At 43.3% G+C, this 27,479-nt stretch overlaps 1 protein-coding gene across 36 annotated transcripts in view; it reads left to right on the top strand.

Annotated features, from left to right (window-relative positions):
• SORBS1 (sorbin and SH3 domain containing 1) overlaps positions 1-27,479 on the top strand; it is a 249,911-nt gene that overhangs the window by 64,707 nt on the left and 157,725 nt on the right. For 32 of the 36 annotated variants that reach the window (XM_031014952.3, XM_055352551.2, XM_055352548.2 and 29 more), the window contains exon 2: positions 5,703-5,788. The exons of the other annotated variants lie outside the window; for them this stretch is intronic. The gene's annotated coding sequence lies outside the window, so the exon portion shown is untranslated. The remainder of the gene's footprint in view (positions 1-5,702; positions 5,789-27,479) is intronic. 36 annotated transcript variants of the gene reach the window in all.

Below are 27,479 nucleotides of genomic sequence, written 5' to 3'. Positions count from 1 at the left end.
ATTTTTTCAGGGGGTCTCAAATCAGATAGAGCAGGTTTCTGGAGATCTGGCCCTACACTGTCTTAGGGAGGGGAGGAGAGAGAACCATTAGCTTTGGGAGGAAGAATACATATCCTAGTGGAGGAAAAATTGTGAAGTCATTGTGAATCATTGAAAGTAGGCATGCTTTCTTTTTTTCCTTTTTTTTGAAGGGAGAGCTAAACTCATTTTGTTATTTTCAACTAATTTTGTTATACTTTATGAGCTTTGTGTCATTCAGAGAACTTGGAAACATTCATTCTCCCTCCTACTGAATCAGTGGAGTAGGTGGAAGAGCTTTAAAAAGCTCTTGAGGATTCATCTTCCTTTGCCAATGGATACAGGAGGAGGACAGCTGGGCAATGGGAACACAGCCAAGAGGTGTTTGGGAAGTGGGAGCCACCTCATCATTGAGCACCCAGGAAGCTTCAGTGGGGTTCAGGTCCTAGAGATGTTGGCACCAGTTATGGCCCCAGTGGGTTTTGTTATGGAAAAGAGAGAAGTCTTTTTCAAAGTCAGAAAAGGGATTCATTTTGCATATTAGAACTTCATCTTAAATAAAATAATGCAGTGTGATTTAAAAAAACACTGCCCATGGTGGGGCACGGTGGCTCATGCTTGTAATCCCAGCACTTTGGGAGGCCGAGGCAGGCGGATCACGAGGTCAAGAGTTCGAGACCAGCCTGGCCAACATGGGGAAACCCCGTCTCTACTAAAAATACAAAAATTAGCTGGGCATGGTGGTGCATGTTTGTAGTCCCAGCTACTTAGGAGGCTGAGGCAGGAGGATCGTTTGAACCTGGAAGGCGGAGGTTGCTGTGAGCCAAGATCATGCCATTGCACTCCAGCCTGGGCGACAGAGTGAGACTCTGTTTCAAAAAAAAAACAAAAACAAAAAAACACTGCCCAAACATGAAATAGATAACTTCTGATTTGTTTCCTTCCCAAACTGGTCAGCCTCAGGGCCAGTTGGGCATTTTCTCCCCTGGACTGCCTGTGTTTGTTGATGGAAGAGTTGGAATTTGTGGAGGGAGAAGGAGAAGAGAGTATGTCGTGAGCTCAGAAAGCAGCTTGGGCCTTGGATCTGGAACAAGGAGAGAGGGACCAAGTCTGAGCTGAGTGGCATGAAATTTGAGGTGTATTTTGAAGGAAACCAGAGGGCTCCAAGGTACTATATTGGGATACAGTGAGCCATCAAACAAAGACCCCTTAAAATTTTAAAACAACAGCAGTAACAAAGCAAAGCAGAAATGATTATATGGATCCCTGTCCATATATAGGTTAGTGGGACAACAGTGTGAAAATATAAGTGATTCATGCTAGGAAGGAGAGATACATGGGGCTTTGAGAACTTGTAACAGGAGAGGCCAGAGTGGTCCAGAGTGGGTCGGGTGGTCTGGATTGATGTTTGGTAGGAATGAGGGTGGCAGAGGTGACTTTCACAATGGTTGGTATTGATCTGTATTCTTGGGATGGGGGATGAATTAGGGAGTGATGGTTTGAGGTCTTTGGCAGGGCCTGGGACAACTCTTGTGAAGTCTTTTGGGGGGTTGGGACAGAGAAATGTCTTGTTTTAGGCCAGAATATAACAGTACTGTAGGGAAAATTAGTGAATCTTTTAAAAATTGAGGACCACCACCGGGTGCGGTGGCTCACACCTATAATCCCTGCACTTGGGGAGGCCGAGGCGGGTGGATTACGAGATCAGGAGATTGAGACCATCCTGGCTAACACGGTGAAACCCCGTCTCTACCAAAAATATAAAAAATTAGCTGGGCGTGGTGACAGGCACCTGTAGTCCCAGCTACTCAGGAGGCTGAGGCAGGAGAATGGTGTGAACCTGGGAGGTGGAGCTTGCAGTGAGCCGAGATTATGCCACTGCACTCCAGCCTGGGTGACAGAGCAAGACTCCTCAAAATAAATAAATAAACAAACAAATAAATAAATAAATAAAAATAAAAATTGAGGACCACCAAGAGGGGGCAAATTATGATCTTGAGCTTTTCCTAAACTTCCTCCTCCACCATGCTCTTCCAAGTTTGCATTATGGCTCACATGGAGGATCCTTAGGTTGATGGGGACACCTGCCTGTTTCCTTGTTCCTTGGAAGGATAGTATGGATTGCTGCTGGGCCTTGCAATCAGAAAGGCTGACCTTAGTCAGCTGTGGGTTTCTCTGGTGCTGGCTGCCTGAAGGTCACCTATTGGCACCTTGTAATGTTGGGGGAAGAGATTTCTGCAGGCTGGTGCATTCAGGGAGCCAGTTTACTCCGATCCGTCTGTCATCTTTGCGGTACACGGCATTTACTTTGCCAGTCTTAGCTTGAGATTGCTCAGGTCGTTACATGACCACAAAGTGGAGATCTGGAAAGAGAAGTGCTCAGCCAGACTTGGCAGGTTTGCAGGCGCTGCATTGATCGGTAGAGTCCTGCGCTTTGGTGGGCAGGAAGGACCTGATCAGAGTGCTCTGTGCCTTGGAGCTATTCCTCGAAGGCCACCTGAATGACTGGATGCTCCCACATCCTTTGTTCTGCCAGAGCAGTGAACCCACACAGGTGTATGAAGGCTCAGATCTGCTGCTGAGATTGGACATCCCCAATCGTTTACCAAGAGGCACTGACATTGGGCCATGATATACAAGGGATGGGGGCAAAGAGGAAGGTCACTTCACTTACCCATTTGCTATTCTGGCTGCTGGCATTCCTTTTTTTTTTTTTTTTTTTTTTTACATTTATTTAAAAGAAGTTGTGGTTGTCATAGTGTGATGCAGAGAGTGGGTAAACATACCAAGGATGTGCTACTCCCCTAAAGATCTGGATCCTTGGCTCTTTCCTGGAGGATGCTGAATTCATGTCCTTGAAGAGGTTTTGGAGCTTCTGAGACCTCTGGGTGAAATACACTCGTTTCATATTGGACATCACAATCACCTGTGAGGAGGTTCTGGACAGTGCTTGGACCTCTAAACCATAGATTTTGATTTAATGGCTGTGGTACATAGGGGGTTATTTTGTTGCTGTAGTTCTGCAGGTGTTCTAATTTTCAGCCATACTCGGGAACCTGCCCACTAGTTACTGATTCAGGGAAGCTCTTCGGATTCTTCAGGTGAATTCTGCCTGTTTGTTTCCTCATACGGGCCTTGAACCGTAACCCTACCCTTGACCACATGTTTGGTCTTTACTCCTCTGTGTGCTGCTTTCCAGCCTGTGTTTTGGAGTGCTTTTCCCCGGCTTTGCCTCAGCCTAGATCAGGGCTGGTGACTCACTTCTTTCTTATCTATGAAGAAAGGGAGAACTCCATGTGGGGATTTTGATGGGCAGATATTCTGGAACATTTTTCACAAAGCTTCCTGCTTGAGGCTCAAATGCATAGTAGCTTCTTGCTGCGGAAATCCAGGCCCTGGGGTGGAGATAGACAGGGCAGCCTTGTGACTGGTATGAGAAAAACATCTTTATTTACTGTCTTTTGTCCATCATGAAAGGCTTAGTATTTGTTTATTTCTTTTTTCTTTTTTTTTTTGAGACGGAGTCTCACTCTGTCGCCCAGGCTGGAGTGCAGTGGCGTGATCTTGGCTCACTGCAAACTCCGCTTCCCTGGTTCAAGCGATTGTCCTGCCTCAGCCTCCTGAGTAGCTGGGATTACAGGTGCGTGCCACCATGCTTAGCTAATTTTTTATTTTTTGTAGAGATGGGGTTTCACCATGTTGGTCAGGCGGGTCTCAAACTCCTGAACTCATGATCCACCCATCTCGGCCTCCCAAAGTGCTGGGATTACAGGTGTGAGCCACTGCGCCTGAAGGCTTAGTATTTCTACCACTGTGTTTCTTAGGCCCTGCAGACTCTGGGACAGCAGACTCCAGGGAGTCATAGGTAGGCATTGCCAGGGAGCAGGGCTGAATTAGTGACATTTTTAATATGGACACTTGTCAAGATAAACTTCTGTAAGTGCATATGTAGGGCTGTGGATCAAGTCCAGCAGATGTTGGGTCACGTGGCATCAGGCAGGGGCTTTTAAGACCCAGAGCTAATAGGAGATCTGGACAAGACCAAATTGTAGGGGCTGTTCTCATCTCCTTGCTTTTGCCTCCATTGTCGTCCATTTCTCCCTGTGCCTGTTCCACTCCCATCCAATCTTTAGGATTTCCTGAGGCCTCTGTCCATGCTAGGAAGTATCTTTTCACCTCCACTGCATCAGGTGCCCCTGCTCAGTGCTCCCATAACACAGGTGCATACTCAGATCACTACACTTACCGTAGAGGGTTTAGCTCAGGGGTAGAGCATTTGACTGCAGATCACTACAATTACCCATTATTTTATAATTCATTTTGAGTGTCTGGATCTATCTTTTATTCAGATCAACTTGAGGGTCTTGTTCACTTTTGTATCTCCATCACCTTGCATACTTCCTGGAGTGTAATAGGGCTCAATAAATATTTGTTAAGTGAATGAATCAATAAATTCTTTGTGGGAGTGATATAAATAAGTACTATCAAGATCTTATTGTTGAACATTGCTTACTTATTACAGTGCTGTTACCTTGTACATAAACTTATTTACAGTCTTGTATTGAAGATGCATGTTAGGGGAGATTTTTCTAGCATAAAGAGTACTCCAGACCGTTTAGGACACTGAGCACTTTTGATGTATGGCAAGCATTTTAGTGGAAAGTGGGGTGCTTCAACTGTGTTTCCTTGACTTTAATACTTCTCTGAAAGTATTATTTTTGATAATTATTTTTAAATAGTTAATTGTGTGTGTATACTTGTTTATTGTATTAATTTTTTTGCTTAATAGTATAAGACTAGTATGTAGTCCAGCATAGTGAAAGAGTCCTGGATTAGGCAATCGAGAGACCTAGATTGACCTCTGCATCTAACTATGGGAGTGGGCAAGTCAGTTTCCTGCTTACATTTAATTCATGTAAAGTGGGAGTGTTGTACTTCTTTGGGGGTTGCAAATGTCTACAGGAGTGAGGCTACCAACTTGAGTTATTATATGGGCTCTACCATTTTTTTTTCTTGGAACTAGGCCCCTTTTGTTTTCCCACTTGTGTTAGAATTATAAGTAGAAGAAAATATTTCTGTACCACAAGAAAAACAATAATGCAAGGGCAATGACTAATGACAACCCCAGTTCTTCTCTGTGTGGAGGAGACAATAGGGAGTGGTGGGGACTGTGGTATATTGGAGCGGCCAAGCCTGCCTATGAAGGGTGACTGCTTTTAATGCTTAGCACCACCTGATCATTTTAAGACATAAATGTGGGCCATGTTGACAGGTCTGATTTTTTTTTCTTTCTTTAAGAGAAGCCAGAAATCTGGGTTTTTGTGTGATAGCTCTGATTTTTATGTTTGGCTCAGATTTTCTAAACATATCCATAGATGAAATGTAACACTTCCACAGGCTGGATGTCACCCCTTGTGCTTTCAGTTTGTGATCTCCATTAAAGATGATCTCTAAAGCTGCCTTCTGCCCAAGATCCTGTGATTCTAATGGGGACCATTTCAGCTGGTGAATTAAAGATCCTTGTTCTACTTTGGGAAGTCAGAGTGGGGAAGGAAATCGGGCTACAAGAAATAGGGGTTTATGCCTAAATTGCCTGGCAAATGGTGTTTAAATGAGTCCCGTTGGGGAGAGGCCACAGGGTGCCTGTGATTCACACCAGGTGTTTTGTACATTTGTCATTGCAGGAGTTGGCATCCTTTGGAAGAGTTCGTGAAAGCTTTCTGCCCAGAGCTCCTGGACCAATGCGTCTTCCCACCACCTTAAACCACTGGTGAATACATGTGTTTTTTTCCTTCTTCTCAGTGAAGGGAAATGCTTTGTTAACTGTAGAATGCGATTTGCAGAGAACTATGCTGTCCTTTCTATTATAGAAGGAAGTATACTGGGCTGGGCCTAGGCATATCTGGGTTTTGGTACTTACTTGGTTCTGCCATTTTTACTGTGGGATTGTAGGTGAATTCTTTGACCTCCCAGGCCCCAGACAGAGAAACATATCCTGCTGTTTACAGGATATGTTTGCTTTGCAGACTAAAAGAGATAATCTATGCAAGAAGTAATGTATGCACGAATGCTTATATTTTCCCAGGGAGAATAAAGTCCTGGGCAAATAGAAGGTAATACTGTTTGGCTCTGAGATGTAGAGCAAGATGCCTTGCTACATTTATTAACTTTATTAACACACTTTTTCAAGTTGGAATTCCAGATATAAGTGTTACAGTGTAGCTGCCATGGTCAGCCCAATTCAACTGACCACCAGTTAGAGGCTTCCTGCCTTGACTTTTGTGATGTTCATAGACACCTTCATCTGCCAGTCTCATAGGGGTTTTCAAGCAGGGCACTTCTGAGCCAACAGATACATTAAAGTGTGAAACTGGTATGTTGGAAATAATGGGTTTTAAATACTTATTTTCTGAGACTTCCAGAGTGGTTCTTCAAGAGATTTCCATTCTTTTTTTTTTTTTTCCCTTCCTACCAGTATAGCTACCATTTTCTTGAAAGATGAATTAACGACATTTCACAATTACCTTCATTTTTATTTGAGATCAGAGAATTTCACAGTTAACAAATGTTCTTCCTTTTTTGAAAGAAACTTAATTACTCATCACAGCAGGTACACGTCTTGCCTCTATGACAGTTGAAAGGGGCAAAAATATGTCCTTAATAACAATGTGTTCCAGTGCTGAGGTGAGAGTGCCTCCAGGTATGACAGCTAGTGGATGTTGGAGGTCTTAGGTGAGATATCGAGGGAAAGGACCACCATGGGCCAGGGACGCTGAACAACCCATGCATCTTTATTTGAGCTACTCTTTGTAGAGAAAAGCTGGCCTGTTTATCACTACCTGGTCAGCTCCTATGATGTGGATCAGGTGCTCCTGTGACCCACTGAGACAGATCCCAGTGGGATGGCCACTGGTGAGTTTGCAGGATGCTGGGGGTTGGAATAGGAAGGAAGGGCAGTCAGTTAGGTAAGCAGGCCCAGGATTAGGGAACCAGATCAGCCACAGGAGGCTGGCTGTCTAGACTGCCCTGTCCAAGGGGACACAGTGACATTCTGAGTCCCAGAACCTGAATCCCATCTGGTAGGCAGGAAGGGCTCTGTAGTGGAAGTCCTCAGGGAAGCAGATGGCATCAGGTAGCAGGACACTTATGCATTCAACAAATATGTATTAGTGCCTGCTCTGTGCCAAGGCACTGTTCTGGGGATTCAGTGGTCATAAGACAGACTGTGCCTATGCCTCCCTGGATCTTAGATTTGAGTGGGAATGATACATAAGAATGTGAGCTCCATGAGGGCAGGGGTCTTTGCTTGTCTTGTTCCCTGTTGTATCCTCAGCTCTTAGAACAGCACCTCACACCTGATGGGTGTTCACTAAGTATTGTGAGCAATACTTATGAAGAAAGCAAATAAATAACTAAATAGACAATATAATTTCAGGTGGTAATGAGTGGTATGAAAACAGTAAAACAAGGTGAGGGGCTGGCGGGGCTCTTTTTGAAAGAATGGTCTAAAAAGGCTTCTGTGTATGTGAGAGAGAAAAAGAAGGAGATTGGTTTTGTGCAGAGACCTGAGTGGAGTAAAGGAACCAGGGGAGGAGGAGTGTTCAGGCAGAGGGAATAGCAAGTGAAAAGAAAGGCCTTTGATGTAGCATAAGCTTGGCTTAGTAGAGGAACAGTTTGGCTGGACTTGGGCTGAGGGGTGTTCGCAGGGAGGGAGAGCGATGTGAAATAAGAGCAGTAGGTGAGAGCCAGACCCTGTAGGCCATGGTAAGGAGTTTGATTTTTACTCTGAGAGTGATTGGATTCCATAGTCCATGTGATCTTCTTTGTGCTTTAACATTTTTCCTCTGGATCCTGAGTGCAGAATAGATGCTAGGGGCAAGAGTAGAATCTGTATAACCTATCGGAGGTCCTTCCAGTGGTCCAGGCAGGAGATTAGGGTGTGGCTTGGATTAGAGTAGTGATGATTGAATGATACGAAGAAGCGGTCAGGCTCAGGATACATTTTGAAGGTAGAGCCTTCTAGGTTGCATGTGGCATGTGAGTAAAAACAAGAGTCAGGATTAGTCCAGTGTTTTTGGCCAGGTGAATGACGTTGCCGTTCACTGAGATAAGGAGCAAAGAGGGACCCTAAGGGTTCTGTTGGGCCGTCTTAGGTTTGAGATGCCCATTCGATATTCCCATAAAGATGTAGAGTTGGCTGGGGCTGGAAATGGTATCTCTCATAGTCATCGGCATATAGATGATATTTAAAGCCATGAGACTGAATGAGATCATCTAGGGAGAGAAAGGAAGAGATGCGTAGGATTTTTGACAGAGGAAAGAGGGAAGGCGAAGGCAAAGGGTATATTTTCCATATAAAGTCCCTACTAAGAAGTAAATAAAGACATGCTAATGAATATGGTTTCCACTTTATGCAAATATGAATTATACAAATGAGATAATATGATATAAAAGTAGTCATGATGTCTCACCTTATGTAAAAAGTTTGAAGTGCTGTGACTTCCCCAAATCAAGAAAATTAGTTTCAAGATTGCATAATTATAAATCTGGTCAGCTGAGTGAATTATTAGCAAGCAGGAACATCCAGTAGCCTTTGCCAATAGCCTGTAAGCTACATTGCTCTTAGGCACTGGAACTTCTACAAGCCATTTCAATGACTAAATTTAATTTACTGTTATTACATTTCAGGTATTTTTCTCATTCAATAGTTATATCATCCAAAAGTTCATTGAGGGTTCACTAAGTGAAAACATACCTGAAAATCAGTAATTTTGCAATGAAAAGTTAGACATCGTAAAATTTTCTGAAGAAGGCCAAACAGGCACCATGATTTATAGGGCTAGAAGTTAGAAGATATTTATGATTATCTTCAAAATATCAAGGATAAATGCTACAAGATAACAAATATACTGTGATGGTTGTGGTAGATGTATGCATTCCACCTGTACCCCTCAACTGCCATTGACTGATACGAGAAAATCAGTTCTGACTCATGCACATCTTCATCTATTTGTGGGCTTCTGGCATAAAATGCAGCTGTCCCATATTTGCTTTGTCTGTTTCCCAGACAAATCGTCTCATTGAGCTTCTTCCATCTTCTCGTTGGGCGCCTTAGTTTTCCCATTTTGAGGCTCCTAGTGAGTTCCTTTAGTCTTGCAGTCTCCAGCTGCCATAGACATTTTTGCCTCTTCCCACCATCACTGGCTCCAAAGCCTATTTGCCTCCTCCTCCCTCTGACTGCCTATGTGAGCCTTCCTCCATCTGACTGCCTTTGTGAGCCTTTCAGTTTAGGAACCCCCCAATCCCCCTGCCCTTAAAGCTTTTGAATATCCTCACAATTTCCTTCTTTGAAAACATTTTCACTCCTTCTCTCAACCCCAACCCCATGTGGTCTTCTCAGGCCTTTTGTGGAAATGATGATGAGAGAGGGCAGGGTGATCAGCAGCATTCTAGAATGGGGTCTGGCCCTCCCGTGGGCATGGGCAGTGCTGACTTGCTTCTACATGTATTTCAAGACTCCCCAGCTTGAGTGAAAACACTCTGAGTGGTACTTCTGGAACATGTAATCTCTAGAAAATGAACACTAATTGTGTAGTGTTCTGTCTATGACCAGCGGTTTATGGTAAATGAGGGTTTCAGTGGAATGGTATTTATAACGAATGGCATCAACCCTGGTTTTCATTTGTTGTCTTTTCTCACAGAGTGGAACTTAAATAAAATTAAAAAGAATGAAACTTACTGGCAATCATAGGGGGAGGATTTTTCCTTCTGATTCCTCCTTCAGTAAGTGATTTCAGGAATAAAAAAGGTATGGGATCTTCCTATGCCCCTGGAGACTTAGAGTGGTGGGACATTACAAAACTGGTGGTGTCCTTCTTAAGTTAAACACACACACAGACACACACAAACAAAAAAACCGCTGAGGCTGTAGAATAGTCTTCAGTGCTTGTATATTTGTAGACCATCTCAGGAGGAGAGGCCTGAGATGGGTAGCTACTTAAAATTTTTTTGTGTGTTATGTTTATATATTATATTTTAAAAGGATAATAATAGTATCCCTTTTATTCTTTATAAATGATCTAGAAACATTGAAAGTTTCCTCACCAGTTGGTTTATAACTCCTCTTGCTCAATGTGTCTTTTGATTGAGGGCATTGCCTGTTCACAGTGCCTTTAATTGGTCTGAGGCTTCACATTCATTAACAACTTGGGACTAGAGTACTTTGACTTGAGTTTCAAATTTTGCATGTATGGGGATATGTCAGGCCAATTTCTTTCTTCCATCCTTTCCCTTATTTCTAAAAAGGATTTAAAGCTGTTTGTGCTCAATATTTTCTTTTTTCAGCAGCTTTAGACAAATATGGATTTGAAATGAGATGGTCGCCATGAGTTGAGCCACAGATTATGGCCATTTCAACTGAACGTCTCACTGCTGCCCTTTAGAACAAGGTCTTCTTGCATTGTGGAACAGAACAGGATTTGGAATCCTTTGTGATTGATAGTTTCTAACCGCGGAGTTCAGACAAATTAAAAAGCAATCCAAACCCATTTTCTTTATCTTAAGAATTCCAGCTACCCTAGGAAAATGCTCAAAATAGAATTTGTATAGGTTGCCACCTCTCTGAAAGAGTAGGGTGGCAACTGAATTCTAATTCAGTGTCCAGAACCAATGATGCCAGTCACCACACTGTTGTTTGGAGTGTGTGCTATTGGGGGCAGCTTCTCAGGGGTCATTGTCTAGAAGTATCTCCCTGGGCTGCCATATTGCTTTATATCACCAGAGGTTCATAAGGCCACTTTCTGGCCAAAGTTATTGTGACCTACAATGACATGATATCCATTTCACGCAACAGCGACATCTGTTAGGTGTTGGTGTTTCTCCAAGAGATTTACACATTTGCATTTGTACTTTTTAAACAAACAGGAAGTTGTAGCACATTTGCCAGCCACATGTAAAAACAAGATACTTTCTCTTTTTCCATCTAGTGACTACAAATAGAGAGTGGAATACATTTTTTCTCTTTCCTTTTTTTTTCTTTTTTTTTGCCCTGGTTTGGAGAAGTAAACATTAACTTGTGTTGGGGTCGTCACTAAAACAAGGAGATCAGCATCATCTCCGGTGATTACTGCTCGTCATGGGAAGAAATCATTCTGATTGTTCCACTGACTAATTTAGACAAGGCACCATCTGATGCCTACTTCACAGCAGTGCCCTCATCTTGCTGTCTCCTTATCAACATAGAGATGACTCACTCCATGTTTTTCTCACTCAGAGAGAATTTCTCTAGTCTACTGATTACGGCAGTGATTAAATAAAAAATGATTCCTGCAGAGGTGTGCTTGAAAAAAATGATTGTATTATTTGTGCTTGTTGAACTTTGGATAATTCAGCATTCACTATTATAATCAGTAAGATATTGGTTTTTAGGCTTTTTGGGTAAAGGGTCAGGAACCGCTTTAAGGTACATATGCACGTACACAATTTCCATATATAACACTTCTACATTTTTAGGAGATGACATTCCCCTGCCCAGTTACCATGCTTAGTCACACATCCCATGCTAAACGTGCTTCTGGATAGCTCTGTGGCAGGTAGGTGCCTGCTGTAAAAGATGGCTTTTCTGATTAGATCTAGGTGAAAGACTGGGGAAGATAGCTATGTTCAAGGCAGCCTAACTTCAATAAAATTTACAACTTCCAGAATTGTCCCAACATGGACTCAAAAGTTGGAAATAGTCTCTTATATGAGTTGCTAATCCTTTTAATTTAAAAAGGAAGCAGAAGCACCTTTACACTTTTTGTTTCCTTTCTATTTGAGACAGGGTCTCGCACTGTTGTCCTAGCTGGAGTGCAGTGGTGCGATTATGGCTCACTGCAGCCTCGACCTCCCAGGCTCAAGCAATCTTCCCAATCAGCCCCGTTAGTAACTGGGACTGCAGGTGTGCGCCACCATGCCCAGCTAATTTTTGTATTTTTTGTACAGACAGGATTTCACCATGTTGGCTAGGCTGGTCTTGAACTCCTAGGCTCAAGCTGTGCACCCACCTCTGCCTCCCAAAGTGCTGGGATTACAGGTGTGAGCCACCACGCCCAGCCCCTTTTTGTTTTCTAACAGCTAATTTCATTTTCCAGCAGATTTCATGTTTCTAGACATTGTATTTATTTGTTCCCTGAATTTATCATATTTATAGCATTTTGTCTTCTGTGGCCAGATTGCAAGCTAGCTGGCCACAAAACACCAGTGTTTTAAAAGTTTTTAAAGTAGTGGCCAGAGTTTTAAAAATCAGAAAATCTTACATAATTTGATTTCTAACTACTCATGAAAAACTAGAATATCTGGCAGTACTGGGCTCTATTCTTGCATGGGACAGTGGGCTGGAATGGAACAGAGGTTGCCCCCTCAGGAGGGAGTCCAATTTGCTGTGGTCCCCACATCACCTGTTTGCTACCTGTTTGATCCTCTCAGGCTTTTGGTTTTGTCACCCCTGACTTACTATTCGTTTAAAATCTTATCTTAAAAAATCAAGAAATCTTTAGGTTCAACAAAACAACCTTTTTTTTTTTTTTTTGAAATGGAGTCTCACTCTGTTGCCCAGGCTGGAGTGCAGTGGTGTGATCTCGGCTCACTGCAACCTCCGCCTCCCAGGTTCAAGCGATTCTTATGCTTCAGCCTCCCCAGTAGCTGGGACCACAGGGTGCACCACCATGCCCGGCTAATTTTTGTATTTTTAGTAGAGATGGGGTTTCGTCATGTTGGCCAGGCTGGTCTCGAACTGGTCTCAACCTCAAGCTATCCGCCCACCTCAGCTTCCCAAGGTGCTGGGATTACAGGTGTGAGCCACCACGCCCAGCCTGATACCTCTCTTTTTAAATAAGGAAACTAAAATTTAAATGATAGGGAAAAAAAATGTTGGGACAGTAGGGTAAAACAAATATTTTTTTCTTTAAAGAAATTTGTGTGTTTTATGGCTGGGCCTGGTGGCTGATGCCTGTAATCCCAGCACTTTGGGAGGCTGAGGTGGGCGGATCACCTGAGATCAGGAGTTCAAGACCAGCCTGGCCAACATGGTGAAATCCCGTCTTTACTAAAAATACAAAAAAATTAGCCAGGCATGGTGGCGGGCACCCATAATCCCAGCTATTCAGGAGGCTGAGGCCGGAGAATTGCTTGAACCTGGGAGGCAAAGTTTGCAGTGAGCCGAGATGGCGCCATTGCATTGCACTCCAGCCTGGGCAGCAAGAGCAAAACTACGTCTAAAAAAAAAAAAGAAAGAAATTTGTGTGTTTTTAACTAAGAGGAAGGAAAGAAAGCAACAATGTAATTTTTTAAAAGTATTCTTTACAAATATCAAGTCATTATATTAGTTTTGAAACATATAATGTCCTTTGTATAATGTGATTTACTCATAAAAATACCATGTTGGGAACATTTATACAAATTTACTAATTACATTTGCTCTTAAATATTTTCATTTTATTTTTCAAATAGAAGTGAACTACTGAACTCAAAGGAGTTGAATGTTTCTTAGGTTTTTTTCCTTTTAATAGTCAGACAAAAATATAAAACTGGACAACAAGTCACCAGTGTTTTAATGAAACAAAGAATTAGTTTTTGGGTCTGGTACCTTCTAAAGCATCTGTAGATTCTAGAAAAGGAATTTCACACCACCACCACCACCAAGAAAGCCCAACCAACCTAAAACTTGAATAACTGAACTTAATCCGAGTCATTCCTATTTTATGAGCCATCATGATCCACAGTTTCTGTTTCTTCTCATGTCGTCGTTTCCTTTCTGAAATCATTCTTGTAGACTGCTGAAGACTAAATGCTAGCCCAGATGGAGACTGAATTTCAACCTTTTTCATTTTTGGCTTCTTGGTTTTGGGGTGAGAGTTCATCAGACTGTTGGTATACGTGACTTGCCACCAACTCTACAGCAACCTGCTGTCTCTGAGCTTTAGTTGTTTCTGAGATAAATGAGATCATGTCTGGGCCTTCCTCAAGCTCTGACATTCTAGAATTCCGCTATTCTGTCACATACTGCACATACTCAGTGCTGGGGAAACCTGGAGTACTGGCCATGTAACAACTTCTGTGGGGTTCAAAGGGCAGAGTCTCAGTAGAGATGGGTTCCTAATGTCATCGTTTATTTCTCATGGCTGCCAGTAATAAACACGAAAGAAGAACTAAATATAGTGAGTTATGTACTCACCAGCTCATGGTATTATCCTGAACTTGCCGCACTGAGAGGAAATTCTGTTGCTCTGTTTAGTAGATGGTACAGAGTAAACCCCAGGCAGAGAGTTTTCATCTTCTTGTCATCCCGCAGAATATTTCTGATGACTAGAGCTCTGAGGTCTGTAAGCCTACCCGTGTTCACCGGTGCTCATGAGACTTGGACTACCCTAATACTTGGATTTTACAATCCTAGGTTATATTGTTTCTTAATTTTTTTTTGTGGTGGGTCCAAAGCCAGTTGAACACCATCTCTTGGCTCTGATGAGTCAAAATTGTGACCAGGACAAAAATTAAATGGCACAGAGGCTTTAGCAGAGAAAACAAAACATTTTGTAGAACATGCTCAGCACAAGATGGTGTAATGGAGGCTGCAGGGGGTGTTTTGCTGTGGGCCTGTGTTAGCAGTCATTGGCTAAGAGCTTATAATGGCACTTAGAGCATGGTACAAATGTATATACACACCCACAAAGTATAGTGTACTATATGTGCAATATCCTAAACCTGTTGTGCTTGTATTTTATACTAAATATATTGTTTTAGGAAGTTATTTCCAAAATAGCCAAAATACATCATTAAAATGATTCAGCACTGCTCAGGTTGGCATTAAGTGGGCTGTGTGTGTAGGAGCAAAGGAGGGACCAGAGTTTTGAAAACTCTGGTTTTAGAAAGGATCTTCTTGGCTGAATTCTAGACTGCATTCCTGGTTCCTAAGCCTGATAATACTGTGTATTTTGCAGCTCTTTAGATTGCCTCAAATTCATTGATTTGTTTATTCATTTATTCAACCAACACATATGGAGTAGCTCTAATATTTACACAGGGCCTTTTGGCATGCGGAGTACATTCATATACCTTATCCCACCTAAGTGTGCTTGTTTCAGAGCCCAGTCACATGCATGGGCAACAGCCTGCATTGATGCATTGATTGATGAATGCAGTCTCTATTTCTTCATAGAGTTTTTCTCTTTGCTTTCTGTTGTGCTTGTAAGCAGAGATATCCGTGGTTTTGTCTGCACCATGTAGAAAGGAACTTAGGACAGGTGGGCAGGAGGGTTGCTATGGGAGTTGTGCTGGACAGTCATTCCCAGGAACAGAGGAGGTAGGAATCATCGACTAAGCATGAGATTGGGGTGGGTGGGAGGGATGTGACTGTGGCTTTGAGGAAGATGGAAACTATTTGGAACAGCTGACATGGGTTGGGCATTGGGGGCTGAGCAAGAGCTGAAAGCAAGGCCTGCTGGGTGACTGAGTGGAAGCTTCTGTGTCAGCAGGTGTGGCCTGGATGTGCAGGGTGGCAGGTGGAGCTAGATGAGACTCAGGGACAAAAGGAGAGGGCTGGGGGCAGGGGTGGGATGGTTGCTTGGCTGTTGACATAAGGGGACTTGGAGGAGCTGTTTCTGACCCTGATGTGGCCATATAGGGAGTTGTTGAGGTGAACAACAGCAGGGGAGGTACAGGGGCCCCGGGGGTGCTTGGCAGTAGCTTTTCTTAGTTTGGCTTATAAGGCCTTTGATCTCTTAGCACTCCTCCCACCCTACATGCCCTACTGGGCCATTCCTGAGTGCATACTGTCATGTGTACATACTATTCCTTTTTTTCTTTCCTTTGGCCTAATTACCTCCTACCTCAAGTGTTAGCCCAGGAATCACTTCCGGGCAACTGTTTCTGATTGCTGTCTGCCCTCTCCTCTGCTGGAACCCTTCACCCTATCCATGCATCTCTCCCTTTGTACTGTACAGACTCATTTGTAAGTCTCTCGCATATGTGGATTGGAAGGTTCCTTGGGTGCAAGATTGTGCCTCGTACCCAGCGGAGGACCTGGCATGCAGAATGTGTTCATGAAATGCTTGCTGAGTGGATGCGTAACTCTTGTTGCATCATTAGTAGCATAACAGAATGATAGAACTGAAAGACACCTACAAGATCAGCTAGTCTAAGTCATTTGTTTCATAGTTCACAGAGAATTGAAACTCAGAGGGTTTGAATGCCTGGCCTGATGTCACACAGCTTGTCCTAGGCTGAGCCAGGACTCAAGTTCACCTCCTCTGACTCCAAATGCCATGTTCTTTCCACCATACCACAGTGGTCTCCAAATGTCTTTTATGTGTGTGAAGACAGCAGCCCTCTGCCTCTGCTTAGTGCCTGGATACAGCCTAATATCACTATTCATACTGTTATCTAACTTTTCTCATCGGGAGGAAAACTAGGTCTTGACCACGCGGGGAGCTTTTCCTCTGTGTGCATGGAGCCAGGTTTACAACAGGCCTTACCTCACTGCTTCCCCTTCCCTTTCCGGTTTGTCCTAGTTTATCTTTGGGCAGGGTAAGCATCAGCAACTGTTTCTAAGTAAATAGAGGAATTGCAGATTCAGGATTTGTGGTTTCAAGTATTCAGTGTCTTTTGCTTCAGCCCATCCCCTCCTGGCTGCCATCACTGCCTCCCCTGTCTCCACATTGCCCCGATTTAGCATGTGTTGAAGACTGGTAGTGCACGATGGAGGTTTCTTTCTTGGGGCAAGCAGAAGAACCGACAGAGCATTGAAAAGGGAATCTTTGAGAGAGAGAGAGAGAGAGTGGGCACGTCTCCGAACCATTTTGTGTCAGTTAAAAAAAAACAAACCAAAGTATATCTGCTGGTTTCTGGACCCATCCCTGGAAGATGGCATACAAGACGGCCACCTAGAAATGCTTGTTTGTACACCTCCCTTCTCCAAAGCGCGTCTCCGAGCTTTTGAGCAACACTGATGTTTAGTATGTTCTGTTTAGGGTTAAATTTGCAGCGTGACTGAGGCTGGGGTGTGGCTAGTTCCCTTACAGCCTATCCATGGATGACGCAGTTTTGTGAGGTTGGTTCCAGATCGCCACGGATCATCTGACCTCTCTCCCCATCACCCTGGTCTGAAGTACCTCAGGGTCAGTTCCAGGACTGAATGCTGGGAGCGGGGCTGATTAGTTTGAACCTTTGGTCTCCTCTGTTAATTAACTAAACAGTGCATGGCTAAAAATGTCTGCTTTGGGGAAAAGGGCTCTGAAGAACAGTCTTTAAATCCTTCACTACTTTAAGGAGCTCTGCAATACTGTTTCCCTTAGCGCTTGTATATTCCCCTCACCTTTTTTTTTTTTTTAAAGTAAGAAGATGATGTACAATCTTCTCTTTAGCTTGGAAATCCTATGGCTTGGAACAAGCCCGGTGTCTTCAGTCTTAGAGATTTCTGAAGCCACTTTGGACCTTCTTCGCTTCTAGCCACATGGGAGCCTGTGTCTGATCCTCCCTGGGCTGGTCTTGAGTTCCAGGCATTGAGCTGGAAGTACATCAGCCAAGGATTTGGCTGTGTCAGGAAGTATTTTGATTTGCTATATTCTCTGCTTGGCATCTACTCATTTCCTTCAGGGACGTCCCCTTCCTTGGAAAAAATAGCTCCAAAGATGCTTGTCTCACTGATGAGCTAAGAAGGAGTTCCAACCAGGCGTTTCCATTCAGGGATCTTGGCTTGGCAGTAACAGGTCACTGAGTGAGAAGGGTGTCACCACACTTAAAATATTCTTAACATCCCCCTTCCCCTCCCGCCAGCAGTGGTCTTTATGCTGGCTAGTTTTGAGAATGACAGTCTGGAGACTGATCCAGCTTGGACTAGCAGGCCTTAACAAGCATGTATTTCTAAGGTGTCAGCCATCACACTGCTTGGCTGTGACCTTTAGGGGATATCCTAAGTGGCAGCCTTCCTTGCACCCTAACCTCAAGCTGTCCTCTCCTCCAGATGTGCATAATTTTCCTGTGTGGTGCCAGGGAACTGTGGTTATAAATGAGAGAGAAGGGGCTCTGTGGGGGTCCCAGAACTGTGTTGAGATCCTGTCTGTGAAGTTACGCTCATCTGAGCTATTGGTCTAATTCTATTTTTAAAAAGGGAAATTAATTGATACCTTTTGACAGTAAGCCTGTGTCAGTTCTTGGAGTGACACCAAAATAGAGTCACCACTTTCTTTTCATAGGTATTCATCTATTTAATATTCCAGGCTAGAATTCTTCAGGATGTTGACCCCAAGCTTCTTAGTGTATACTTCTAGACCCTTCTTAGTGTTAATTATTTAGTTCGTCAATTTCCATCACCTTTCCTTTTCTCAGAGGTTTCTGAAGGATTACTGATAGTGATTCATCAGTGACAGTTCAGATTCTTTTAGCTGTCTATGGATGTGGTTCACCTGAGCCTCAAAACCCAAAAAGGAGTAGCTCTCACTCAAAGGGGCTGCGACTCTCCTAGCTCCACACCTGTCTTCTGCCTCAGTCACCTCTTACCAGAGTCTCCCTTTCCAGTAGGGTCATTCTCATAGTTGGTGGAGGTGGAAACAACACGAGGAAGAGTGGCTTCTCTTATAATATGACGAGGGCTTCTTCAAGCAGGTCTGCTATCATACGCTTTGTTTTCTTTTTGGTCTGATCATAGATTTTTAAAAAAGAACCTCCAAAACAAAAAACCTAATGGTTATTTCAATTTCTTATGTTTTAACTCTTCCCAGACCTTAGAACAAGCTTGTCCAACCCAAGGCCTGCAGGCTGTATGTGGCCCAGGACAGCTTTGAATGTGGCCCAGCACAAATCTGTAAAGTTTCTTAAAACAATATGGGGTGTGTTTGTGTGTGTGTGTGTGTGTGTGTGTGTTTTGTTTTGTTTTAGCTCATCAGCTATCACTAGCATTAGTGTATTTTATGTGTGGGCCAAAACAATTCTTCTTCTTCCAATATGGCCCAGGGAAGCCAAAAGATTGGACACCCCTGCCTTAGCCTTTTGGACTTTCCTCTGACCATAAATGCTGCTGTCCTTTGTTCAGCTTTGACTCCATTCCTTCTTCCTGTGGCCTAGACATGCAAATAGGGCATTCCAATGTTAGGAGTGCTTTGCAGCCCCTTAAAAGATTTTCTAGTGCTTTCCTGGCTCCCAAATTTCCCCACCCTCTTTGGACCACAGAGTTTTTCTCCAAGCTCAGATAACCTCTGACTCCTCATTTGCCCTTCCAAAAACTTTGCTTCTCACCATGGTGTTCTCTCTAATTTTAAGCTGTGACTGGCCTTCTGGGCTGCCAGGCATAACCATACAGGGCTGAGTTAGTGACTCAGATCAGGATTCAGCTGTGCTGACCACCCAGAACTTATTCCCACTCCTACTCCCCAAGAGACCAGCTCTTCAGGACTCCCACCCAGGGCAGGGCTGGGTGGGTCCACCAATGCCTCTGCCAGGGTTGAGTTCTCCAGGACCATCTGGGCCTCTCCCTGAGCTGAGGTACAAGACCAAGGCTGCCCAGCCCCTAGGTCAGAGACTAAAGGAAGGAACAGGCTAGGGGTGGGCTGGCAGAGAGTTCAGGCTCCCTGAGCTGGGAGTATTTGGGGAAGGGAAAAGAGGAGGAGGTCGGAAAGTTTGTGATGACTCTGAAGACTCTCAGGTTTGTCCCGGGGGGACTCAGGCCGCCAAACTGTTCACTTTTCTGCAGCTCGGTGTTGGGAGTGTGCTCTCTTTTGGAGTCACCCATCCTATTTTGGGATGACTGAGTCAAAGGAGTAGCTCTATCTTGGTGCCTGGAAGTGCCTCACATTTCCTCATTTTAGACTTGCCATTCCTATAGAGAAAAGCACCTTAATTCCATTATTAAAGATTCAGGATCATTAAGACTCAGGCTGGATTGAAATTTATCTCTTTACTGTCTATGGAAAAAGATTTAAGGAGAAAAATCACTGTGAGGGATGTCGATTTAGGAAAGCTTTCTAAAGAACCCACTTTAGGAATGTGCATTTGCATACAAACAATGAAAGTGCTAATTAAAATGATTCTCACATCATCATTTTAGCAGTGCAGGGACTGCTGCTTGGCAACACTTATGAAGTGGAAATGAGTGTACTTTGAAAATAATAAAATATTGTTCCATCCATTGAATCCACTAAGACATTAGGTCCTTTTATTTGCAAGGCACTGTGCTAGAACCACTGTGTGTGTTTGTATTGGTCAAGAGTATAAAACCTAGTCCTTGCCCTCTAGGGTGACCAACTGAGGGATTTCCCTGGGATAAAAGACTATCAGGAAAGCCCGGGAAGAACCAGGTTGAATTGGGCCAAACCTACCTCGGGAGTTGAAAGGCTGGTAGGACTGAACAATGTTCCTCAAATATTTCACCTGTTGAGATAGGCCACACCTGTTCACATTGTTTTAGAAACAGCATTTTGCCCTGTAGGATGTTTTTGCCCTGGAAATTGAGTAGTCTAATTCCCTTTTAAAGCAAGAGCCCAACATTTAAAATATTTCTGTCATCATTGTCATTATTGGCATCAGCTATCACTGGGCACCTGCTGTTTGAGGCTGGGACTTTGCCCTGGAGAGTGGGGGTGGGGCTGATCTGGCCTGGAGATGATGTGAAAACCTTTTAGCTCCTGGGCGAATAACTGCCACCTTATCTTTTTTTTAAAAAAAGAATAGTGTTTTAGAACACGGAGCCTGGAGCGCAGTAGATGCAGAGTCAATATTTGTGGATTGAAGTTTATTAACTTTGTGGTTGAGAGTTCAGGGTCTGCAGTCACATAGACTTAGTTTCAAATCCTGGCTCTGCCATTTGCCTGCTCGATGATCTTGGCTTGTGACTTACCTCTCTGAGCCTCATTTTCTTCATTTGTGAAATTGAGATAAACATAAATTTAGTTATTATATAATATTAATGTTCATATGATAATTATGACAGGCTGCATGTTGTGGTATATAGTACCACAAACTCGAGTCAGGCTGCTAAAGTTCAAATCCCCCTTCCTAGTATCATAACTTCCAGCAAGTTATTGAACCTCTCTGGGCCTTAATTTTCTTATCTACAAAACAAGGATAATAATAGTACCTTTATCAGAGGGTTGTTAGATGTGAGAATTGTCAAGCACCTCATCCCAGCCATAAGAAAACATTATATACATGTTTGCTAAACCTTAAAGACTGTGAAACTATTATTAATTATTTCATTTTGGTTCTTATAGGAATCCTGTGAGGTTAGATACAGGGCAAGTATTACTCCTCACTGCCTCATTCCCTATTTGTTGTTATTGCTTGTTTCGTATTTGAGGGGGAAACATGGAGCTCTGAAAGGTTAAAGTGGTTGGCTGAAGGGAACCTGGCTAGTAAATGTTATAACTGAAACTAGAACCCATGGTACTTGCTATAAAAGATACAGGTGTGCCTATACACATTTATCGAGGGCATGAAGATATTAAGGCTTTACTGTAATAAATCTGAAGACAAGTGACTAGTGTATCTCCCTCTTCTGCACCACCACCCCCACCACCATGTGCCAGATCTGCTGGCATACTGCTAACTGATGTTCTTTGTGAATGATGGCGTTGAGCTTGTGCCCTCTCATTGGGTCTCTGGGGCTTACTAAGGTGGCCAGTTTAAACCTCTTACAGATTCTAACTGCATTAAAGTTAGTGTTACCTGCTCTCTGGCTGGACTTCCTTTGGAGACCAGAAGATTCTACTATATTCCAATACCTGATTTCAGAACCTCTTAGGGGAGCCATGTCATTTGCGGGAAGCTCAGGCTTAAATAGGAATGCTCCCCTCCCCCTACCTTTCTGTTTGCAATAGAAACTCTTTATTGCTCTTGAGAAACTTAATTAGGAGAACCATATATCAGGGAGTGTAAACATAGCTTTAAAACACTTGCCAATCTCTTGTCACCTAGGCAGTTATCTTTAGATTAAAACGTTCTCATGTTTGTTCACAAACATGGGCACTTTAAAACATGCTGCCACATGAGGGGTTAAAACATAAATATTATCCTATATGAGCAAAGAAAGGTGCTTTAGTACTTAAGTCCTATTTTTGAGTTGTGGAATTCAATTCCTTCCTGTTGCCAGCTGAACCTGGGACTCTGATGTATTAGATGAAAATATATTCCTATCTTCAAACGTGGACAACAGGACATTCTGTCCTCCAAATTTCAGTGTTTGAATTGGGTGTTACAGGAAACTTGGCACCCTCTCTTTTCAAAATAATAAACAGACATGATGTGGCTTCATGTTTCATCTGATGGGGCTTAGATGCTATTGCCTCATAAAGGCTGATTCACAGACAAATGGAGACTAATTATAGTAGCTTAAAAATAATATCCCTGTTTAAATTTGGCAAGGCAAGATGCCTCGCATGCTTTGTAGGACACGAGAGACTCCGTTTCTTTGGTGGCATGGAGGTGACATACCCATTTCTATTTCAGCCACACAGTGGTGGTGCTGGTTCATTACCTGCCATGTTTATTTTTTTTAAGGATTTCTTATGATCTCTCACATATACCCACACACAAACATTGAACTCTCTCTTCCTATAATCTATACATGGAGTTCTTTCCTGCTGTCTGTCCACTGCATTTTTAAGAAACAAATGTCTGGGCTGAGGAAAGTGAGTGGCTTTTTGGTTTTTTTTCTAAGCATTTCAGAATCTCTACTGTGAAAAATTGCAGGAAGTTATTCACTTCTCTCTAAGGAATGGATAGAGGATGTCTGTCATAAGAGACCATTCTGATTACTTTTATTCTATCCATCTTCCCCAAAACTGTGCATTAGGTTGGAAAACAGTTTTAATTTGTTTTTGAATTTGCTTTAAATAAGTAGGTGATATACAAAATTGACCATGTGCAAAATTTAAAAATTAGTAAAAATGTTTTCAGTGAAAAGTAAATCTTCTACCTCTCTCATATCTAGGATCTAGGTACCTCTCTTGGGAAGAAATCCTGAGCACCATTTTATTCTATACTATTCTGGAGATTTTCTAGATATTTATAAATATGTATGTGTGTGTGTATATATATATTATATGTAGTTCATACAAATGGCACATATTATCTACAATTTTTTTTTTTTTTGAGACAGAGTCTCACTCTGTCGCCCAAGGTAGAATACAATGGTGTGATTTTGGCTCACTGCAACCTCCACCTCCCAGGTTCAAGCGATTCTCCTGCCTCACCCTCCCGAGTAGCTGGGATTACAGGTGTCTGCCACCGCGCCCAGCTAATTTTTGTATTTAATAGAAACAGGGTTTCACCATATTGGTCAGGCTGGTCTTGAACTCCTGACCTCAGGTGATCCACCCACCTCGGCCTCCCAAAGTGCTGGGATTACAGGTGTGAGCCACTGTGCCCAGTGATCTACAATATTTTGAACCATTTTTATTTAACTGTAATCTTGGAGATCATTCCACATCACACATTGAGATACCTCATTCTCTTTAACAGCTGTCTAGTTTTCCATTGAGTAGAAGTGCCATAATACATAAACAATTGCCTATGAACGGTAGTTAGGCTGTCTTAATCTTTTGCCCATAAAATCATTATATAATGAATAATTTTGTACATCTACTGTAGGATAGGTGGTCTGTCTCAGTGGTTACAAGCAGGGCTCTGGAGCCCAAGGGCCTGAGTTTAAACCCTAGTTTCTTCGTTTACTCTTTTTTTTTTTGAGGTGGAATCTTTCTCTGTCACCCAGGCTGGAGTGCAGTGGCGCAATCTTGGCTCACTGCCACCTCCACCTCCCAGGTTCAAGCAATTCTCCTGCCTCAGCCTCCTGATTAGCTGGGATTATAGGCACACGCCACAATGCCCGGCTAATTTTTTTGTATGTTTAGTAGAGATAGGGATTCACCATATTGGCCAGGCTGGTCTTGAACTTCTGACCTCAAGTGATCCGCCCACCTTGGCCTCCCAGAGTGCTGGGATTATAGGCGTGAGCCACCGTGCCCGGCTCTTCATTTACTATTGAAGTATATATGGTCTTGGCCAGTTACTTTATCTGTCTGTGTCTCAGTGTCCTCATTTGTAAGATAGTATTTATCTTGTAGGTAGGATGTAATGGTTAAAATCACTAGTCTATCTAAGCTTATAGACCTGTGCTGGACATGTAGACAGGCCTGTTTGTATTTGCTAGTGTTATTTCATATGATCTGGAAGCACATGAATCCTAAGCTGTTCTTATCTCTGCATGTTTCGGAATCATCTCAGTAGCTTTCAGAAGCCATACCACAGTTGGGTCTGTGGGTTATATCGGTCTCCTTGATTTATTCAGATGTCACATTTGTCCTCCTGTCCTTCATCATTCCCTTGTTACTTTTGTGTAACATCCTGGAGAATAAGGAAGATGGTTTTTCAGGCCACTGTACTCATGGGTTCAAACCCCTTTAGAGGCATAAAATGTATTGTCAGTGGTGATAATTTTAAACAAACGGTCTGACTCCCCTCCCCTCCCCCGCTGCTGCTGCTCCATTCATAGTTAATTTAGAACCTTACAATACTTAAATATTTACATTTAGGCAAATATATAGCTCATGTGTATGTATGTCTCAATATTTAGTGAATTATTTCATCATGTTTTAAGTTATAAGTTGAATCTTTGGAAAAGACTGCAAAGTGTCCTCACCCTGTTTTAGTCGACTTTGGAGGTGGATGTTCCAGGGCCTTACATCACCTTAAAAGACTACCAGTTGGATTTAGACAAACCAGAGCTAAAATTGCCACATCGGGGTTTGTTAGCTATCTGACCTTGGGCAAGTCACTTAAGCTTCCAAAGCTTTGGTTCTCCATTTACAAATTGTTCCACCTCATGGAGCTTTATGAGGATAACAGGAGAGAGTAGGTGAAGGACTCAGCAGCGTGCAGCACAGGGCAGGTGCTCAAGGGCCATCTGTTCTTCCCTTCCCTCTCCTGCCTTCCACTTCCTCCTGTCACTGCCTCACGGTCCCCTAGAAGTACCCTCCTTCACCCTTTCTTTTTGACACAGGATCTTGCTCTGTCACCCAGGCTGGAGTGCAGTGGTGTGATCAGAGCTCACTGCAGCCTCACCCTCCCAGGCTCAGCTGATCTTCCTGCTCAGCCTCCCAAGTAGCTTGGACTACAGGCGTGTACCACCATGCCCAGCTAATTTTTATTTTTATTTTTCATAGAGATGGGGTCTCACTATGTTTCCCAGGCTGGTCTCAAACTCCTGGGCTCAAGCAGTCCTCCCACCTGGGCCTCCTAGAGTGCTGGGATTACAGGTGTGAGCCACTGCTCCTGACCCCTCCTCCACCCTAACCTCAGTGTTCTTCCTCTCCACTCTCCTCCTGACTCATGCCCTGTGATTTACCAGTGTGCTTTTTCTGCCTTTACTGGGAGGGCAGTTTACAGCTCAATTGTTGTCAATAGCATCCTACCTTAAATGTTAACCAAATGTTCAATGAATGAATGCCTGTACATGAGTGAATTAGAGGCAGGCTTATCATCTCCCTACTCCAAGGAGGTCATTACTATTTCTCTGACAGCAGTAACTAGCAACAGCTTGGCAAAATCAGAATTGGGGGCACAGTGGTGAATGGTAGCCCCTGAAGTGATAATAGAGCATGGTATTTTCAACCTTGATTATTCCTTTGAAGCATTTTGCCATGGCCCACTCACAAAATCCTTTCCCCAGATTTTTTTTTTTTTCCAAGACAGAGTCTTGCTCTGTCGCCCAGGCTGGAGTGCAATGGCGTGATCTCGGCTCACTGCAACCTCTGCCTCCTGGGTTCAAGCAATTCTTCTGCCTCAGCCTCCCGAGTAGCTGGGATTGCAGGCACCTGCCACCAGGCCCAGTTAATTTTTTATATTTTTAGCAGAGGCGGGGTTTCGCCATGTTGGCCAGGCTGGTCTTAAACTCCTGAATTCAGGTGATCTGCCCACCTTGGTCTCCCAAAGTGCTGGGATTACAGGTGTGAGCCACCGTGCCCCGCCCTTTCCCCAGATTCTATTGCTTGTTGTTTGGGAATGTGGCAGGACATAGAGGCGATGTCAAGAAACTGTTTCATCTCATTGAAGCTCTATTAGAAAGGCACTTGCATGAGAACTATTTTGACTCCTTTGGTCCCCACTTTCCAAGGAAAGCATGAACTGTTGACTTGCAGATTTAGTGGTCCTTGGTTTAGGTTGTCAGGGATGGACTACAAGGCAGTGGGGGTGGTGACCTGAGGAAGTAAAGCTGCAGATGGAAAGGGAGCAGGAAGACCTTTGCTAACTCCTGCAAATCACTTATTTGTAGAGGAACTACTCTATTTTGCATTAAGTGTTTTGCTGTGAATTTTTGAGATAGCAGTCACACCCATATTTAAATGTAAGAATTAGAGTGTTTTCCAAAGACATACAGGCCACGTCTCTTCCAGCTCCAAAAGCTATGATTTTACAAACACAAATATTGGGATAATAGGAACCATTGTTTCCACTTGGAATGCTCTTCCCATTCTTCATCTCTTTCTTATACAGACCTTTCTATCCTTCAAGATCTAGCTCAGTTCTGTCTAACTTTTGTAGTTCTTTGACTCTGGAATTTTTGGCAGTTAGTTAGATATGGCATTGTATGTTGAAGTGTAGTTCCTTAAACATACATTTAAGGAACTTTTGTCATTTAGGTGTTTTCACGTGTTTATGCCTCGGCCACCCACTAGGTCTTTACTCTTTAGGGCAAGGTGCCACCCATCTCCTGTACCCCTACAGATGGATGTAGTTCAGTGGTTCTCGACAGGTGCCTTGTAGCAGCAGGATCACCTGGGAACTAGTTACAAATGCGCTCATACCCACTGAAGTAGATAGAAAGTCTGGGGCCAGAGCTCAGCAGTCTGCCCTTTGACAAGCCCTGCTCGTGGCTGTGCTGTATGCTGACTTTTGAGAACCTTTAGTGTAGTGATAAGAGCAGGGGACTGAGGGTCTAAGAGACCTGGGTTTGAAGCCAGCTTCACCATTTACTTTCTGACTTTGGGAAAGTGAATTTGTCTGTCTTCTCTCCCCTTCTAGGGGTATTTTATGAACATTTATGATGCAGGATGTTAATGGGTACCCTAAGGGTTGGGGTGGGTGAGGGGCTCTGTGGCCAAATAAGTTGGTGAAATGCTGCTTTGGCTAATTTAAATAGGATTCTTTTGGGCAAGACTTTTCAGATGCCCAAATATGTCATTGAAAGTCTCTGAGAGTCTCCGTGGATGTTGCAAACTTGCGAGACCCTGGAACACATGTTCTGCTGCATACCTGCTAACTTTTCAGGAAACACACAGTGTTTTGTGGAACACATTTTGGGAAATGTTGGCTTAGCTAATCTAAGGGTGCTTTGACCCTCGAGATTTTATGACCTTGTAAATCAGTGAGACATTTAGAAACTTCAAATACAGATTTAGTCAGACATGGTGCCAGAATCTATAGTTTGGGTAAACCAGGCT

This window comes from Gorilla gorilla, chromosome 8 (genome assembly GCF_029281585.2).
Source record: "Gorilla gorilla gorilla isolate KB3781 chromosome 8, NHGRI_mGorGor1-v2.1_pri, whole genome shotgun sequence".
NCBI lineage: Eukaryota > Metazoa > Chordata > Mammalia > Primates > Hominidae > Gorilla > Gorilla gorilla.
This window is presented reverse-complemented; position numbering and strand designations above follow the sequence as displayed.